The 17,424-nt window shown below is 42.2% G+C and overlaps 1 long non-coding RNA gene and 11 other non-coding genes across 12 annotated transcripts; 11 read left to right on the forward strand and 1 right to left on the reverse strand.

Annotated features, from left to right (window-relative positions):
- Positions 1-3,092: 3,092 nt before the first annotated feature.
- LOC125712279 (uncharacterized) lies at positions 3,093-4,745 on the reverse strand. Its single transcript, XR_007383231.1, has 3 exons — positions 4,087-4,745; positions 3,215-3,969; positions 3,093-3,181 (listed from the first exon to the last, which is right to left on the reverse strand). It is a non-coding gene; the product is annotated as an uncharacterized LOC125712279 (long non-coding RNA).
- Positions 4,746-5,157: 412 nt separating this feature from the next.
- Positions 5,158-5,276, forward strand: LOC125734718 (5S ribosomal RNA). Its single transcript, XR_007394021.1, has one exon. It is a non-coding gene; the product is annotated as a 5S ribosomal RNA (ribosomal RNA).
- Positions 5,277-6,352: 1,076 nt separating this feature from the next.
- Positions 6,353-6,471, forward strand: LOC125736421 (5S ribosomal RNA). The gene has a single exon (XR_007395700.1). It is a non-coding gene; the product is annotated as a 5S ribosomal RNA (ribosomal RNA).
- Positions 6,472-7,552: 1,081 nt separating this feature from the next.
- On the forward strand, positions 7,553-7,671 carry LOC125731065 (5S ribosomal RNA). Its single transcript, XR_007391354.1, has one exon. It is a non-coding gene; the product is annotated as a 5S ribosomal RNA (ribosomal RNA).
- A 1,079-nt stretch (positions 7,672-8,750) lies between these two features.
- On the forward strand, positions 8,751-8,869 carry LOC125736170 (5S ribosomal RNA). Its single transcript, XR_007395456.1, has one exon. It is a non-coding gene; the product is annotated as a 5S ribosomal RNA (ribosomal RNA).
- Positions 8,870-9,944: 1,075 nt separating this feature from the next.
- Positions 9,945-10,063, forward strand: LOC125735968 (5S ribosomal RNA). The gene has a single exon (XR_007395252.1). It is a non-coding gene; the product is annotated as a 5S ribosomal RNA (ribosomal RNA).
- A 1,077-nt stretch (positions 10,064-11,140) lies between these two features.
- On the forward strand, positions 11,141-11,259 carry LOC125730055 (5S ribosomal RNA). The gene has a single exon (XR_007390432.1). It is a non-coding gene; the product is annotated as a 5S ribosomal RNA (ribosomal RNA).
- Positions 11,260-12,341: 1,082 nt separating this feature from the next.
- LOC125736030 (5S ribosomal RNA) lies at positions 12,342-12,460 on the forward strand. Its single transcript, XR_007395313.1, has one exon. It is a non-coding gene; the product is annotated as a 5S ribosomal RNA (ribosomal RNA).
- Positions 12,461-13,534: 1,074 nt separating this feature from the next.
- Positions 13,535-13,653, forward strand: LOC125734323 (5S ribosomal RNA). The gene has a single exon (XR_007393639.1). It is a non-coding gene; the product is annotated as a 5S ribosomal RNA (ribosomal RNA).
- A 1,080-nt stretch (positions 13,654-14,733) lies between these two features.
- On the forward strand, positions 14,734-14,852 carry LOC125730714 (5S ribosomal RNA). Its single transcript, XR_007391006.1, has one exon. It is a non-coding gene; the product is annotated as a 5S ribosomal RNA (ribosomal RNA).
- Positions 14,853-15,930: 1,078 nt separating this feature from the next.
- LOC125734019 (5S ribosomal RNA) lies at positions 15,931-16,049 on the forward strand. The gene has a single exon (XR_007393348.1). It is a non-coding gene; the product is annotated as a 5S ribosomal RNA (ribosomal RNA).
- A 1,077-nt stretch (positions 16,050-17,126) lies between these two features.
- LOC125736233 (5S ribosomal RNA) lies at positions 17,127-17,245 on the forward strand. Its single transcript, XR_007395517.1, has one exon. It is a non-coding gene; the product is annotated as a 5S ribosomal RNA (ribosomal RNA).
- Positions 17,246-17,424: the final 179 nt, after the last annotated feature.

Genomic DNA, 17,424 nt, shown 5'->3' on the forward strand with positions numbered 1-17,424 from the left:
GGCGAACCTAAAACAAAAGGAAGATGACACTTCACGATTCTAATACATATATCACTTAATTTCAGAGTACCGCAATTCACTTAACTTCTACTACAAGAATCCCACACCGTCATGCCAGTTAAAATCAGGCTCAGACGACGCTTCTAGCTGCAGAAGAAAAATACATTTGTGACCAACTTAAATTCGGCCTCAATGTCTGCCTCTTAAAACGCGACGCTTCATTCCCAATATATTTGTCTAAATACAAATAGATTTCATAATGCGGTCGATTTGCTGAGCAATACATGATCTGTCTATACATATCCAGGCGACGGCTTTTTGTTCCGCTGATACAATCATGTTACCTTGTTAGCTTTGACATGTGGTGACATTACAGTGACATTGTTTTAAAATACTCTACAGTAAAATAGAACAAGTGTAAGGTGATTAGAGGCTACTTGAATAAAATTAAAGAATGTCGACAAAACAGAATGAGCCTTTAAATGTTTTACGTTAAAGAAAAGCGTCTATGTTTGTATGTTAAACACCTGTTGGCATAAGCGCATGCAGTTTACGACCGTATGCTTCTCCATCACCTATCAAACACTAGGCCGACGGTGCTTAGACAACCACACATAACATGCAAACCAGAAAAATATGCACATGCTTCTTGTGGATTTCAATAGTTTTGTACGTTTATTTTTTATTTATTTAAATGTCGATTAGGTTTTCTTCTAAACCGTGTATTTACTGAATGAAAAATACAGCAAGCTTTAAGACCAGCTAAAGATGTTATTGCTAGCCAGCTCCCTCCTGGCGTTGACAGCAGCATTAAGAGCAAATGTACACGAACCTGGCTAAAGTGTCTCGGGGATAGTTAGATAGTAAAAACGTCAGAGCCCCCGATAGGTGGTAAAGTAAGAAAATGAAACTTCGCTCACTTTTCGCTCAGAAATCTCACTGCAAAGTGGATGATGACTGGTTCTGTTGAATTAGGACTAAGTTTCATTAAGTGTGACAGATGGTGCAGCTCAGTTACCGGTGTTAACATGGCATCCTCAGTAAGCATCTCAAATCAGGCACCCAGATGCTATAAGCATAGGCCTTGGGGGTCACCTTGTAGGGAAGTCAACATTTACTGAAAAGCCATCTTTATTAAAAAATAACTAAGCCTTTATTCTTTAAAGTCTTTAACGTGTTTTATTGCGACTGCTAAATGTAGTTTACTAGCTCCTACTGTTATAAATTAAATGCTATTAATCAGCTGCACTCGTAGTTACAGCTTTCTCTGGACCTGACCCTACACTGGGTACATGCATGGGGAGCATTGCTGACATAAGGATCTAATGCCTAGGTGTCGAGTCTCACGGTTAAAACTCCCAGTCCCCGTGTGGCTCAGGGTTCATCAGCTGTTAAAGATTGGTAGATTCCATGAGAGGTACCCCTTTAAATACGGTTTATTCCCACCACCCCACAAAATTAGTACATTTTAAAAACACAACCGTGCTACATACATATAACAAAACATATGCACAACTTTTATTTTGAATAATAAAACACCCGGTCATGGTACATTTTAAAAACTCATTTGATAAATGTACACAAGCTTGAAAAATAAAACACACGTATACATGATACATTTTAAAACACTTGTGCAACTTTGAAAATAAAAAAACTTCATATTACATTAACAAAATCTCCTTTGATAAAATCCCTACAAACTTTTTACAACTTTGCTTTTGTAAAATAAAAGCCATGTTCATATTAGATTTCAAAACTAATTCACAAAATGAATGCATAAAACTTTGTACATTTTAAAAATACGTTTGGGCTGCAAACATATAACAAAATGTTTTTGTAAAACACCCAAACATCTTACATCTTAAAACATCTGTACATCTTACTTTGAAAAACTTTTATGTTACGTCTTAAAACAGTTGTACATCTTACTTTGAAAAACTTTAATGTTACATTTTAAAACATTTGTACATCTTACTTTGAAAAACTTTCATGTTACATTTTAAAATACTTGTACATCTTACTTTGAAAAACTTTCATGTCACATTTTAAAACATTTGTACATCTTACTTTGAAAAACGTTCATGTTACGTCTTAAAATATTTGTGTAACTAAAAACTATGGTCAAGTTATATTACCATTCTTTAAAGTTTTAAAGTGTATTTGCATTTAATGTGTAAATGCAGCTTACTGGTTGCTATTAAATGTAATTAAATAATCATGTACACCTTCTTTAAAATAACAAGACTATATCCTAAATTCTTACACCCTTGCCTGATTCCACAGTTCCTACCCCTCACTTATATGGCCCCCCTCCCACCCTTCCATGACTTGTGAGATAAGGAAAGCACACTTCCCAACCTTTGGTTGTGCGCTTGTGCGCATGCTTGGGGTTTTGCTGTGTGTGTGTGTGTGTGTGTGTCTGTGTGTGTGTCTGTCTGTCTGTGTTTGTGTCTGTGTAGGTTGTTCATCTTGCGTCCAAAGTTAAGGTTATATTTTATACTACTTTAAAATAACACATTTTTGTTTGACTGTTTAACAAACACATCTAAAGTTTTTATACATTTAAACATTAACAAAAGCTGTTAATGTTGTTTTCTTTAAAATTTACAAGTCTATTTTGTGTGGTTTTTCACAATAAGACTCATGAACGACTAAGTTAGTATGTTTTGGGGTCTGTAAACACATGGCGGTCCTATATTTTCACAGACCTAAAGTTAAACTCTATAGCCCCTGACCACCGGTGTGTGTGTGTGTGTGTGTGTTTGTGCACATGAGCATGAATATACATTTACTGAAAAAACATATTTATTAAAATAACTAAGGCTTTATTCTGTCAAAAACAATTTTTAAATAATTCTAGCAGATAAATGGGGTCGTTATAGTGAATCTGTAGTCTCTCTGCATAGTGGATGACTGCTGACACTGTTGAATTTGAACTATGTTTCATTAACTATCAAACAGTCTGCAGCTCCGTTACCGTTGTCAACTTAGCATTGTACTCCAGCAAGCATCTCAGATCAAGCTTGTAGATTATATAAGCTGGGGCCGTGGGCACCTTGTAGGATGTCTTTATTAAAATAACTAAGACCTTATTCTTTAAAGTTTTTAATGTGTATTTGCAGCATGGTGCTAAATGCAGCTTACTGGTTGCTATTAAATGTAATTAAATAATCATGTACACCTTCTTTAAATATAATTAAATAATCATGTACACCTTCTTTAAAATAACAAGACTATATCCTAAATTCTTACACCCCTGCCTGATTCCACAGTTCCTACCCCACACTTATGTGGCCCCCCTCCCACCCTTCCATGACTTGTGAGATAAGAAAAGCAGACTTCTGCCTGCCTGGTCGGTCATTTCTAGCTGCTATTTAGGTTCTTCCTCAAATCCTGTTGCCTAAATGACTTATATTCCACTCATATTAATTTAAATCAAAACAATCCTTATACATTTTAATAAAAAACGTGAACTATATATGTTTGGTGTTTTTTTGATTGAGCAAACTCTTTTGTGTTTTTGTGTGCGTGTCCGATACAACTGTAGTTTGTATCAACTTTTTTTTTAGTTTGACCTCCGGGGTGTGTGTTTGTCCGCATGCGCGTGAATAAACATTTACTGAAAAACGTATTTATTAAAATAACTAAGACTTTATTCTGTCAAAGTTTTAAAAAATGTGTTTTGATGCATGTCACTAAATGCTGCTTAATAGTACCTTACCGGGGCTGCTCCCCCAGAGACAGTTGCTAGTCCATTTATTCTTTTAAAGACTACTGATTCCAATTTGGTGCCATATGCTTTTATCTTGTAGGCCGTAGGATAGCTCCATTTCTACCAGCTATAGGCCATGGTACGTCTGGGCTATTATGCTTAAATTCTTTATTAATTAGCGTTGGCTATGTGCTTTATAACACTGCTGATTCAGGTCTCTTGTAGATTTTCTCTTGACTGGTCAGCGCAGTCTCTCTCTTGTACATAGAAAAAACAGAGAATACCTATTATTAGAATGTTATTTTTAATTTAATTTAATTTAATTTAATTAATTAGCATTTTTATCACGCGAATAAAAGAAATAATATACTCACCGGGTAAGGCCTGGATGAACCTCTTTGGCTGGCAGGAAGGGTAAGACCTCGAAGATACTTGTGCCTCTGCCCTAGGAGGAATAGGCCCCCCCGCTCGCCGCAATATCAACCAGGTGCAGTCATATCGTTTCTCTGTTAACCCATATCTGTACTGTCATGTATGAAAACAGGATTTACTGGGAGACAAGGTGTCCAACTTGATGTATGGCCCAAGTCGTTAGAGACGGCCTTCAAAAGTGTGGCCCCATACGCTGATGTAATACAAACGCCTGCGTGAGGAAGAAACACACATACATTGTCAAAACTAGCGCCAAGCGTTTTTATTGGACGACAGACCCTCCACCTCCTCCTCCTCTCATTCTTTGCTCCAACTTTATAATTTTCTCCCAGAGTCTCAGTCTCTCAGAGTTTCTCTCAGACTCGCGCAGCGGGAGGGCTCTCAGCTCTCCGGCATCGCTCTCTCCGAGGATTATCCGAGCCCGCGGGGACCTTAGCGCAGTACCGCACCAGACACAGGGTTCTAAGGCCTTTGCTGATTCTCCAAAGCCCGGGACCTTACCGCGGTACCGTAACACCAGACACGCCGTACGCTCACGCTCCATCAGGTAACCCACCCCCGCTCGGCCCCGGCTGTGCCCGACAAAATAATAACTTATTAAAATAACACACACACACACTCATAAGCACTCTCCTCAATATAGCACTCTCCTCAATATAATTTAAAAATAAAATAATTAAATAAATCATTTAAAATAATTTATAATAATAATAAATAATAATTTAATTTAAAATTATAATTTAAAATAAATAATAAATCATTTAATAAATAAATAATTTAATAAATAAATAATGAAATAAATAATAAATAAATAATAAATACAACTCCCGTGACGTCACATCGTACCACCACAACCAAGCCCCGCCTACACAAGCCCCGCCCACAAGTGACCTTTTGACCTGACCTGTCAATTTGATGGAAGCGGTATTCCATCTCTCTCTAGGATCCAATGAGACCAACTGGCATGTATAGAGGCGTGTAATGCAAAAGGGCTGTTTTTGGTAGCATCTCTCGCTTACGGCCATACCACCCTGAACACGCCCGATCTCGTCTGATCTCGGAAGCTAAGCAGGGTAGGGTGTGGTTAGTACTTGGATGGGAGACCACCTGGGAATACCGGGTGCTGTAAGCTTTTCTCACTTTTACTTTATACAGGGGGCGCTCCACTTCACGATTAATTTAAATCTATCACTCCCCTTCCATTTTACTATTTTATATATATATATTTTTTTTCTCTCATTCATAAAGGCAGCTTTTACACACCGTTTTACTCTAAATACTTCCTGGTAATTCTAGGTGCTGTAAGCTGTTCGTGCCTTTATTCCACCAGGGCGCGATCTTCTCACAAACTTGAAGACTGTCACTCCCCATTCACGTTTTACAACTTATTGTTAATGATAAAGAGACAGCTTTTTACACACAGTTTTAAACAAAGTACTGATATTATTCCTCTTCAACTGACCGCTTTGTTTTCTATGCAAAAACCACTTCGCCACAGAAGACTCGATATTATTGGCATAGCAAGTTCTGCTCTTCTCCTTTCAAAACTTGCTAAAAGCTGTATTTAAAAGAACAGATTGGCCGGGGTAATTCACACCCTTCAATGCCAGCTTAATGTTTAGGTTAGTGGGAGTCACAGAGGAATTAGGGATGGAAACTTCTTTGCTGGTGGTAGAAGCGGTCTGGTGAATTTTTAGAGAGAAGAGGCCGTCGATGTTTGAATGTAGAAAATTGTTCTGGCTGCAGCCTGCAGTATGGACTTGTTGGTGTGTGTAGCTCCCAGTGTTCTGACAGCGCGACGTTTTGGGGAAGCATGTGATTCAGCAGCTACCAGTGGGCTTCGTGCGGCAGAGATTTTGTGGCTGTTAGCGGAGTTGATAACAGAGGGTCGTTAAGAGAAGCCTGCATGCAGTAGGCAAAGGAGTAATGTTTGCCGGCGGGGGACGTGCGGCGATTAACCTGTGCGGTAGTGAAAAGGAGTTAAAAAGAAGGAAGTGTGCGGATGCGGAAAGAATGGAATAATTGTGGTAGGCTGCTGGCTGAGTAGTTTGGTGAATGTTTGGTGTGGGTCCGGCGCTGCCGATTGGATGGTGGGGCTGCAGTGTGAGTCAGATAAAAAAAAAAAAGAACATTAGTAGGATCCAATGGGACCAACTGGCATGTATAGAGGCGTGTAATGCAAAAGGGCTGTTTTTGGTAGCATCTCTCGCTTACGGCCATACCACCCTGAACACGCCCGATCTCGTCTGATCTCGGAAGCTAAGCAGGGTAGGGTCTGGTTAGTACTTGGATGGGAGACCACCTGGGAATACCAGGTGCTGTAAGCTTTTCTCACTTTTACTTTATACAGGGGGCGCTCCACTTCACGATTAATTTAAATCTATCACTCCCCTTCCATTTTACTATTTTATATATATATATTTTTTTTTTTCTCTCATTCATAAAGGCAGCTTTTAGAAACCGTTTTACTCTAAATACTTCCTGGTAATTCTAGGTGCTGTAAGCTGTTCGTGCCTTTATTCCACCAGGGCGCGATCTTCTCACAAACTTGAAGACTGTCACTCCCCATTCACATTTTACAACTTATTGTTAATGATAAAGAGACAGCTTTTTACACACAGTTTTAAACAAAGTACTGATATTATTCCTCTTCAACTGACCGCTTTGTTTTCTATGCAAAAACCACTTCGCCACAGAAGACTCGATATTATTGGCATAGCAAGTTCTGCTCTTCTCCTTTCAAAACTTGCTAAAAGCTGTATTTAAAAGAACAGATTGGCCGGGGTAATTCACACCCTTCAATGCCAGCTTAATGTTTAGGTTAGTGGGAGTCACAGAGGAATTAGGGATGGAAACTTCTTTGCTGGTGGTAGAAGCGGTCTGGTGAATTTTTAGAGAGAAGAGGCCGTCGATGTTTGAATGTAGAAAATTGTTCTGGCTGCAGCCTGCAGTATGGACTTGTTGGTGTGTGTAGCTCCCAGTGTTCTGACAGCGCGACGTTTTGGGGAAGCATGTGATTCAGCAGCTACCAGTGGGCTTCGTGCGGCGGAGATTTTGTGGCTGTTAGCGGAGTTGATAACAGAGGGTCGTTAAGAGAAGCCTGCATGCAGTAGGCAAAGGAGTAATGTTTGCCGGCGGGGGACGTGCGGCGATTAACCTGTGCGGTAGTGAAAAGGAGTTAAAAAGAAGGAAGTGTGCTAATGCGGAAAGAATGGAATAATTGTGGTAGGCTGCTGGCTGAGTAGTTTGGTGAATGTTTGGTGTGGGTCCGGCGCTGCCGATTGGATGGTGGGGCTGCAGTGTGAGTCAGATAAAAAAAAAAAAAAGAACATTAGTAGGATCCAATGGGACCAACTGGCATGTATAGAGGCGTGTAATGCAAAAGGGCTGTTTTTGGTAGCGTCTCTCGCTTATGGCGATACCACCCTGAACACGCCCGATCTCATCTGATCTCATAAGCTAAGCAGGATAGGGTCTGGTTAGTACTTGGATGGGAGACCTCCTGGGAATACCAGGTGCTGTAAGCTTTTCTCACTTTTACTTTATACAGGGGGCGCTCCACTTCACGATTAATTTAAATCTATCACTCCCCTTCTATTTTACTATTTTATATATATATATATATTTTTCTCTCATTCATAAAGGTAGCTTTTACACACCGTTTTACTCTAAATACTTCCTGGTAATTCAAGGTGCTCTAAGCTGTTCGTGCCTTTATTCCACCAGGGCGCGATCTTCTCACAAACTTGAAGACTGTCACTCCCCATTCACGTTTTACAACTTATTGTTAATGATAAAGAGACAGCTTTTTACACACAGTTTTAAACAAAGTACTGATATTATTCCTCTTCAACTGACCGCTTTGTTTTCTATGCAAAAACCACTTCGCCACAGAAGACTCGATATTATTGGCATAGCAAGTTCTGCTCTTCTCCTTTCAAAACTTGCTAAAAGCTGTATTTAAAAGAACAGATTGGCCGGGGTAATTCACACCCTTCAATGCCAGCTTAATGTTTAGGTTAGTGGGAGTCACAGAGGAATTAGGGATGGAAACTTCTTTGCTGGTGGTAGAAGCGGTCTGGTGAATTTTTAGAGAGAAGAGGCCGTCGATGTTTGAATGTAGAAAATTGTTCTGGCTGCAGCCTGCAGTATGGACTTGTTGGTGTGTGTAGCTCCCAGTGTTCTGACAGCGCGACGTTTTGGGGAAGCATGTGATTCAGCAGCTACCAGTGGGCTTCGTGCGGCAGAGATTTTGTGGCTGTTAGCGGAGTTGATAACAGAGGGTCGTTAAGAGAAGCCTGCATGCAGTAGGCAAAGGAGTAATGTTTGCCGGCGGGGGACGTGCGGCGATTAACCTATGCGGTAGTGAAAAGGAGTTAAAAAGAAGGAAGTGTGCAGATGCGGAAAGAATGGAATAATTGTGGTAGGCTGCTGGCTGAGTAGTTTGGTGAATGTTTGGTGTGGGTCTGGCGCTGCCGATTGGATGGTGGGGCTGCAGTGTGAGTCAGATAAAAAAAAAAAAAAGAACATTAGTAGGATCCAATGGGACCAACTGGCATGTATAGAGGCGTGTAATGCAAAAGGGCTGTTTTTGGTAGCATCTCTCGCTTATGGCCATACCACCCTGAACACGCCCGATCTCGTCTGATCTCGGAAGCTAAGCAGGGTAGGGTGTGGTTAGTACTTGGATGGGAGACCACCTTGGAATACCAGGTGCTGTAAGCTTTTCTCACTTTTACTTTATACAGGGGGCGCTCCACTTCACGATTAATTTAAATCTATCACTCCCCTTCCATTTTACTATTTTATATATTTCTTTTTTCTCTCATTCATAAAGGCAGCTTTTACACACCGTTTTACTCTAAATACTGCCTGATAATTATAGCTGCTGTAAGCTGTTCGTGCCTTTATTCCACCAGGGCGCGATCTTCTCACAAACTTGAAGACTGTCACTCCCCATTCACGTTTTACAACTTATTGTTAATAATAAAGAGACAGCTTTTTACACACAGTTTTAAACAAAGTACTAATATAATTCCTCTTCAACTCACCGCTTTGTTTTCTATGCAAAAACCACTTCGCCACAGAATATTTGATATTATTGGCATATTATCTGCTCTTCTCCTCCTTTCAAAACTTGCTAAAAGCTGTATTTAAAAGAACAGATTGGCCGGGGTAATTCACACCCTTCAATGCCAGCTTAATGTTTAGGTTAGTGGGAATCACAGAGGAATTAGGGATGGAAACTTCTTTGCTGGTGGTAGAAGCGGTCTGGTGAATTTTTAGAGAGAAGAGGCCGTCGATGTTTGAATGTAGAAAATTGTTCTGGCTGCAGCCTGCAGTATGGACTTGTTGGTGTGTGTAGCTCCCAGTGTTCTGACAGCGCAACGTTTTGGGGAAGCATGTGATTCAGCAGCTACCAGTGGGCTTCGTGCGGCGGAGATTTTGTGGCTGTTAGCGGAGTTGATAACAGAGGGTCGTTAAGAGAAGCCTGCATGCAGTAGGCAAAGGAGTAATGTTTGCCGGCGGGGGACGTGCGGCGATTAACCTGTGCGGAAGTGAAAAGGAGTTAAAGAGAAGGAAGTGTGCGGATGCGGAAAGAATGGAATAATTGTGGTAGGCTGCCGGCTGAGTAGTTTGGTGAATGTTTGGTGTGGGTCCGGCGCTGCCGATTGGATGGTGGTGCTGCAGTGTGAGTCAGATAAAAAATAAAAAAATAACCAGGAGTAGGATCCAATGGGACTAACTGGCATGAATAGACGCGTGTAATGCAAAAGGGCTGTTTATGGTCGCATCTCTGGCTTACGGCCGTACCACCCTGAACACGCCCAATCTCATCTGATCTTGGAAGCTAAGCAGGGTAGGGTCTGGTCAGTACTTGGATAGGTGACCACCTGGGAATACCAGGTGCTGTAAGCTTTTCTCACTTTTACTTTATACAGGGGGCGCTCCACTTCACGATTAATTTAAATCTAGCACTCCCCTTCCATTTTACTATTTTATATATATATTTTTTTTCTCTCTTTCATAAAGCCAGCTTTTAGAAACCGTTTTACTCTAAATACTTCCTGGTAATTCTAGGTGCTGTAAGCTGTTCGTGCCTTTATTCCACCATGGCGCGATCTTCTCACAAACTTGAAGACTGTCACTCCCCATTCACGTTTTACAACTTATTGTTAATGATAAAGAGACAGCTTTTTACACACAGTTTTAAACAAAGTACTGATATTATTCCTCTTCAACTGACCGCTTTGTTTTCTATGCAAAAACCACTTCGCCACAGAAGACTCGATATTATTGGCATAGCAAGTTCTGCTCTTCTCCTTTCAAAACTTGCTAAAAGCTGTATTTAAAAGAACAGATTGGCCGGGGTAATTCACACCCTTCAATGCCAGCTTAATGTTTAGGTTAGTGGGAATCACAGAGGAATTAGGGATGGAAACTTCTTTGCTGGTGGTAGAAGCGGTCTGGTGAATTTTTAGAGAGAAGAGGCCGTCGATGTTTGAATGTAGAAAATTGTTCTGGCTGCAGCCTGCAGTATGGACTTGTTGGTGTGTGTAGCTCCCAGTGTTCTGACAGCGCAACGTTTTGGGGAAGCATGTGATTCAGCAGCTACCAGTGGGCTTCGTGCGGCGGAGATTTTGTGGCTGTTAGCGGAGTTGATAACAGAGGGTCGTTAAGAGAAGCCTGCATGCAGTAGGCAAAGGAGTAATGTTTGCTGGCGGGGGACGTGCGGCGATTAACCTGTGCGGTAGTGAAAAGGAGTTAAAGAGAAGGAAGTGTGCGGATGCGGAAAGAATGGAATAATTGTGGTAGGCTGCCGGCTGAGTAGTTTGGTGAATGTTTGGTGTGGGTCCGGCGTTGCCGATTGGATGGTGGGGCTGCAGTGTGAGTCAGATAAAAAAAAAAAAAAAAACCAGGAGTAGGATCCAATGGGACCAACTGGCATGTATAGAGGCGTGTAATGCAAAACGGCTGTTTTTGGTAGTGTCTCTCGCTTATGGCCATACCACCCTGAACACGCCCGATCTCGTCTGATCTCGGAAGCTAAGCAGGGTAGGGTCTGGTTAGTACTTGGATGGTAGACCACCTGGGAATACCAGGTCCTGTAAGGTTTTCTCACTTTTACTTTATACAGGGGGCGCTCCACTTCACGATTAATTTAAATCTATCACTCCCCTTCCATTTTACTATTTTATATATATATATTTTTTTTTCTCTCATTCATAAAGGCAGCTTTTACGCACCGTTTTACTCAAAATACTTCCTGGTAATTCTAGGTGCTGTAAGCTGTTCGTGCCTTTATTCCACCAGGGCGCGATCTTCTCACAAACTTGAAGACTGTCACTCCCCATTCACGTTTTACAACTTATTGTTAATGATTAAGAGACAGCTTTTTACACACAGTTTTAAACAAAGTACTGATATTATTCCTCTTCAACTGACCGCTTTGTTTTCTATGCAAAAACCACTTCGCCACAGAAGTCTCGATATTATTGGCATAGCAAGTTCTGCTCTTCTCCTTTCAAAACTTGCTAAAAGCTGTATTTAAAAGAACAGATTGGCCGGGGTAATTCACACCCTTCAATGCCAGCTTAATGTTTAGGTTAGTGGGAATCACAGAGGAATTAGGGATGGAAACTTCTTTGCTGGTGGTAGAAGCGGTCTGGTGAATTTTTAGAGAGAAGAGGCCGTCGATGTTTGAATGTAGAAAATTGTTCTGGCTGCAGCCTGCAGTATGGACTTGTTGGTGTGTGTAGCTCCCAGTGTTCTGACAGCGCAACGTTTTGGGGAAGCATGTGATTCAGCAGCTACCAGTGGGCTTCGTGCGGCGGAGATTTTGTGGCTGTTAGCGGAGTTGATAACAGAGGGTCGTTAAGAGAAGCCTGCATGCAGTAGGCAAAGGAGTAATGTTTGCCGGCGGGGGACGTGCGGCGATTAACCTGTGCGGTAGTGAAAAGGAGTTAAAGAGAAGGAAGTGTGCGGATGCGGAAAGAATGGAATAATTGTGGTAGGCTGCCGGCTGAGTAGTTTGGTGAATGTTTGGTGTGGGTCCGGCGCTGCCGATTGGATGGTGGTGCTGCAGTGTGAGTCAGATAAAAAAAAAAAAAAAAAAACCAGGAGTAGGATCCAATGGGACTAACTGGCATGTATAGACGCGTGTAATGCAAAAGGGCTGTTTTTGGTCGCATCTTTCGCTTACAGCCGTACCACCCTGAACACGCCCGATCTCATCTGATCTTGGAAGTTAAGCAGGGTAGGGTCTGGTCAGTACTTGGATAGGTGACCACCTGGGAATACCAGGTGCTGTAAGCTTTTCTCACTTTTACTTTATACAGGGGGCGCTCCACTTCACGATTAATTTAAATCTAGCACTCCCCTTCCATTTTACTATTTTATATATATATTTTTTTTCTCTCTTTCATAAAGCCAGCTTTTAGAAACCGTTTTACTCTAAATACTTCCTGGTAATTCTAGGTGCTGTAAGCTGTTCGTGCCTTTATTCCACCAGGGCGCGATCTTCTCACAAACTTGAAGACTGTCACTCCCCATTCACGTTTTACAACTTATTGTTAATGATAAAGAGACAGCTTTTTACACACAGTTTTAAACAAAGTACTGATATTATTCCTCTTCAACTGACCGCTTTGTTTTCTATGCAAAAACCACTTCGCCACAGAAGACTCGATATTATTGGCATAGCAAGTTCTGCTCTTCTCCTTTCAAAACTTGCTAAAAGCTGTATTTAAAAGAACAGATTGGCCGGGGTAATTCACACCCTTCAATGCCAGCTTAATGTTTAGGTTAGTGGGAATCACAGAGGAATTAGGGATGGAAACTTCTTTGCTGGTGGTAGAAGCGGTCTGGTGAATTTTTAGAGAGAAGAGGCCGTCGATGTTTGAATGTAGAAAATTGTTCTGGCTGCAGACTGCAGTATGGACTTGGTGTGTGTAGCTCCCAGTGTTCTGACAGCGCAACGTTTTGGGGAAGCATGTGATTCAGCAGCTACCAGTGGGCTTCGTGCGGCGGAGATTTTGTGGCTGTTAGCGGAGTTGATAACAGAGGGTCTTTAAGAGAAGCCTGCATGCAGTAGGCAAAGGAGTAATGTTTGCTGGCGGGGGATGTGCGGCGATTAACCTGTGCGGTAGTGAAAAGGAGTTAAAGAGAAGGAAGTGTGCGGATGCGGAAAGAATGGAATAATTGTGGTAGGCTGCCGGCTGAGTAGTTTGGTGAATGTTTGGTGTGGTTCCGGCGTTGCCGATTGGATGGTGGGGCTGCATTGAGAGTCAGATAAAAAAAAAAAAAAAAACCAGGAGTAGGATCCAATGGGACCAACTGGCATGTATAGAGGCGTGTAATGCAAAAGGGCTGTTTTTGGTAGTGTCTCTCGCTTATGGCCATACCACCCTGAACACGCCCGATCTTGTCTGATCTCGGAAGCTAAGCAGGGTAGGGTCTGGTTAGTACTTGGATGGGAGACCACCTGGGAATACCAGGTGCTGTAAGCTTTTCTCACTTTTACTTTATACAGGGGGCGCTCCACTTCACGATTAATTTAAATCTATCACTCCCCTTCCATTTTACTATTTTATATATATATTTTTTTTTTTCTCTCATTCATAAAGGCAGCTTTTACGCACCGTTTTACTCAAAATACTTCCTGGTAATTCTAGGTGCTGTAAGCTGTTCGTGCCTTTATTCCACCAGGGCGCGATCTTCTCACAAACTTGAAGACTGTCACTCCCCATTCACGTTTTACAACTTATTGTTAATGATAAAGAGACAGCTTTTTACACACAGTTTTAAACAAAGTACTGATATTATTCCTCTTCAACTGACCGCTTTGTTTTCTATGCAAAAACCACTTCGCCACAGAAGACTCGATATTATTGGCATAGCAAGTTCTGCTCTTCTCCTTTCAAAACTTGCTAAAAGCTGTATTTAAAAGAACAGATTGGCCGGGGTAATTCACACCCTTCAATGCCAGCTTAATGTTTAGGTTAGTGGGAATCACAGAGGAATTAGGGATGGAAACTTCTTTGCTGGTGGTAGAAGCGGTCTGGTGAATTTTTAGAGAGAAGAGGCCGTCGATGTTTGAATGTAGAAAATTGTTCTGGCTGCAGCCTGCAGTATGGACTTGTTGGTGTGTGTAGCTCCCAGTGTTCTGACAGCGCAACGTTTTGGGGAAGCATGTGATTCAGCAGCTACCAGTGGGCTTCGTGCGGCGGAGATTTTGTGGCTGTTAGCGGAGTTGATAACAGAGGGTCGTTAAGAGAAGCCTGCATGCAGTAGGCAAAGGAGTAATGTTTGCCGGCGGGGGACGTGCGGCGATTAACCTGTGCGGTAGTGAAAAGGAGTTAAAGAGAAGGAAGTGTGCGGATGCGGAAAGAATGGAATAATTGTGGTAGGCTGCCGGCTGAGTAGTTTGGTGAATGTTTGGTGTGGGTCCGGCGCTGCCGATTGGATGGTGGTGCTGCAGTGTGAGTCAGATAAAAAAAAAAAAAAAAACCAGGAGTAGGATCCAATGGGACTAACTGGCATGTATAGACGCGTGTAATGCAAAAGGGCTGTTTTTGGTCACATCTCTCGCTTACGGCCGTACCACCCTGAACACGCCCGATCTCATCTGATCTTGGAAGCTAAGCAGGATTGGGTCTGGTCAGTACTTGGATAGGTGACCACCTGGGAATACCAGGTGCTGTAAGCTCTTCTCACTTTTACTTTATACAGGGGGCGCTCCACTTCACGATTAATTTAAATCTAGCACTCCCCTTCCATTTTACTATTTTATATATATATATATTTTTCTCTCATTCATAAAGGCAGCTTTTAGAAACCGTTTTACTCTAAATACTTCCTGGTAATTCTAGGTGCTGTAAGCTGTTCGTGCCTTTATTCCACCAGGGCGCGATCTTCACACAAACTTGAAGACTGTCACTCCCCATTCACGTTTTACAACTTATTGTTAATGATAAAGAGACAGCTTTTTACACACAGTTTTAAACAAAGTACTGATATTATTCCTCTTCAACTGACCGCTTTGTTTTCTATGCAAAAACCACTTCGCCACAGAAGCCTCGATATTATTGGCATAGCAAGTTCTGCTCTTCTCCTTTCAAAACTTGCTAAAAGCTGTATTTAAAAGAACAGATTGGCCGGGGTAATTCACACCCTTCAATGCCAGCTTAATGTTTAGGTTATTGGGAATCACAGAGGAATTAGGGATGGAAACTTCTTTGCTGGTGGTAGAAGCGGTCTGGTGAATTTTTAGAGAGAAGAGGCCATCGATGTTTGAATGTAGAAAATTGTTCTGGCTGCAGCCTGCAGTATGGACTTGTTGGTGTGTGTAGCTCCCAGTGTTCTGACAGCGCAACGTTTTGGGGAAGCATGTGATTCAGCAGCTACCAGTGGGCTTCGTGCGGCGGAGATTTTGTGGCTGTTAGCGGAGTTGATAACAGAGGGTCGTTAAGAGAAGCCTGCATGCAGTAGGCAAAGGAGTAATGTTTGCTGGCGGGGGACGTGCGGCGATTAACCTGTGCGGTAGTGAAAAGGAGTTAAAGAGAAGGAAGTGTGCGGATGCGGAAAGAATGGAATAATTGTGGTAGGCTGCCGGCTGAGTAGTTTGGTGAATGTTTGGTGTGGGTCCGGCGTTGCCGATTGGATGGTGGGGCTGCAGTGTGAGTCACATAAAAAAAAAAAAAAAAACCAGGAGTAGGATCCAATGGGACCAACTGGCATGTATAGAGGCGTGTAATGCAAAAGGGCTGTTTTTGGTAGCATCTCTCGCTTACGGCCATACCACCCTGAACACGCCCGATCTCGTCTGATCTCGGAAGCTAAGCAGCGTAGGGTCTGGTTAGTACTTGGATGGGAGACCACCTGGGAATACCAGGTGCTGTAAGCTTTTCTCACTTTTACTTTATACAGGGGGCGCTCCACTTCACGATTAATTTAAATCTAGCACTCCCCTTCCATTTTACTATTTTATATATATATATTTTTTCTCTCTTTCATAAAGCCAGCTTTTAGAAACCGTTTTACTCTAAATACTTCCTGGTAATTCTAGGTGCTGTAAGCTGTTCGTGCCTTTATTCCACCAGGGCGCGATCTTCTCACAAACTTGAAGACTGTCACTCCCCATTCACGTTTTACAACTTATTGTTAATGATAAAGAGACAGCTTTTTACACACAGTTTTAAACAAAGTACTGATATTATTCCTCTTCAACTGACCGCTTTGTTTTCTATGCAAAAACCACTTCGCCACAGAAGACTCGATATTATTGGCATAGCAAGTTCTGCTCTTCTCCTTTCAAAACTTGCTAAAAGCTGTATTTAAAAGAACAGATTGGCCGGGGTAATTCACACCCTTCAATGCCAGCTTAATGTTTAGGTTAGTGGGAATCACAGAGGAATTAGGGATGGAAACTTCTTTGCTGGTGGTAGAAGCGGTCTGGTGAATTTTTAGAGAGAAGAGGCCGTCGATGTTTGAATGTAGAAAATTGTTCTGGCTGCAGCCTGCAGTATGGACTTGTTGGTGTGTGTAGCTCCCAGTGTTCTGACAGCGCAACGTTTTGGGGAAGCATGTGATTCAGCAGCTACCAGTGGGCTTCGTGCGGCGGAGATTTTGTGGCTGTTAGCGGAGTTGATAACAGAGGGTCGTTAAGAGAAGCCTGCATGCAGTAGGCAAAGGAGTAATGTTTGCCGGCGGGGGACGTGCGGCGATTAACCTGTGCGGTAGTGAAAAGGAGTTAAAGAGAAGGAAGTGTGCGGATGCGGAAAGAATGGAATAATTGTGGTAGGCTGCCGGCTGAGTAGTTTGGTGAATGTTTGGTGTGGGTCCGGCGCTGCCGATTGGATGGTGGTGCTGCAGTGTGAGTCAGATAAAAAAAAAAAAAAAAACCAGGAGTAGGATCCAATGGGACTAACTGGCATGTATAGACGCGTGTAATGCAAAAGGGCTGTTTTTGGTCACATCTCTCGCTTACGGCCGTACCACCCTGAACACGCCCGATCTCATCTGATCTTGGAAGCTAAGCAGGGTTGGGTCTGGTCAGTACTTGGATAGGTGACCACCTGGGAATACCAGGTGCTGTAAGCTTTTCTCACTTTTACTTTATACAGGGGGCGCTCCACTTCACGATTAATTTAAATCTAGCACTCCCCTTCCATTTTACTATTTTATATATATATATATTTTTCTCTCATTCATAAAGGCAGCTTTTAGAAACCGTTTTACTCTAAATACTTCCTGGTAATTCTAGGTGCTGTAAGCTGTTC

The sequence above is a fragment of the Brienomyrus brachyistius genome, chromosome 2 (assembly GCF_023856365.1).
Source record: "Brienomyrus brachyistius isolate T26 chromosome 2, BBRACH_0.4, whole genome shotgun sequence".
NCBI classification, from domain to species: domain Eukaryota; kingdom Metazoa; phylum Chordata; class Actinopteri; order Osteoglossiformes; family Mormyridae; genus Brienomyrus; species Brienomyrus brachyistius.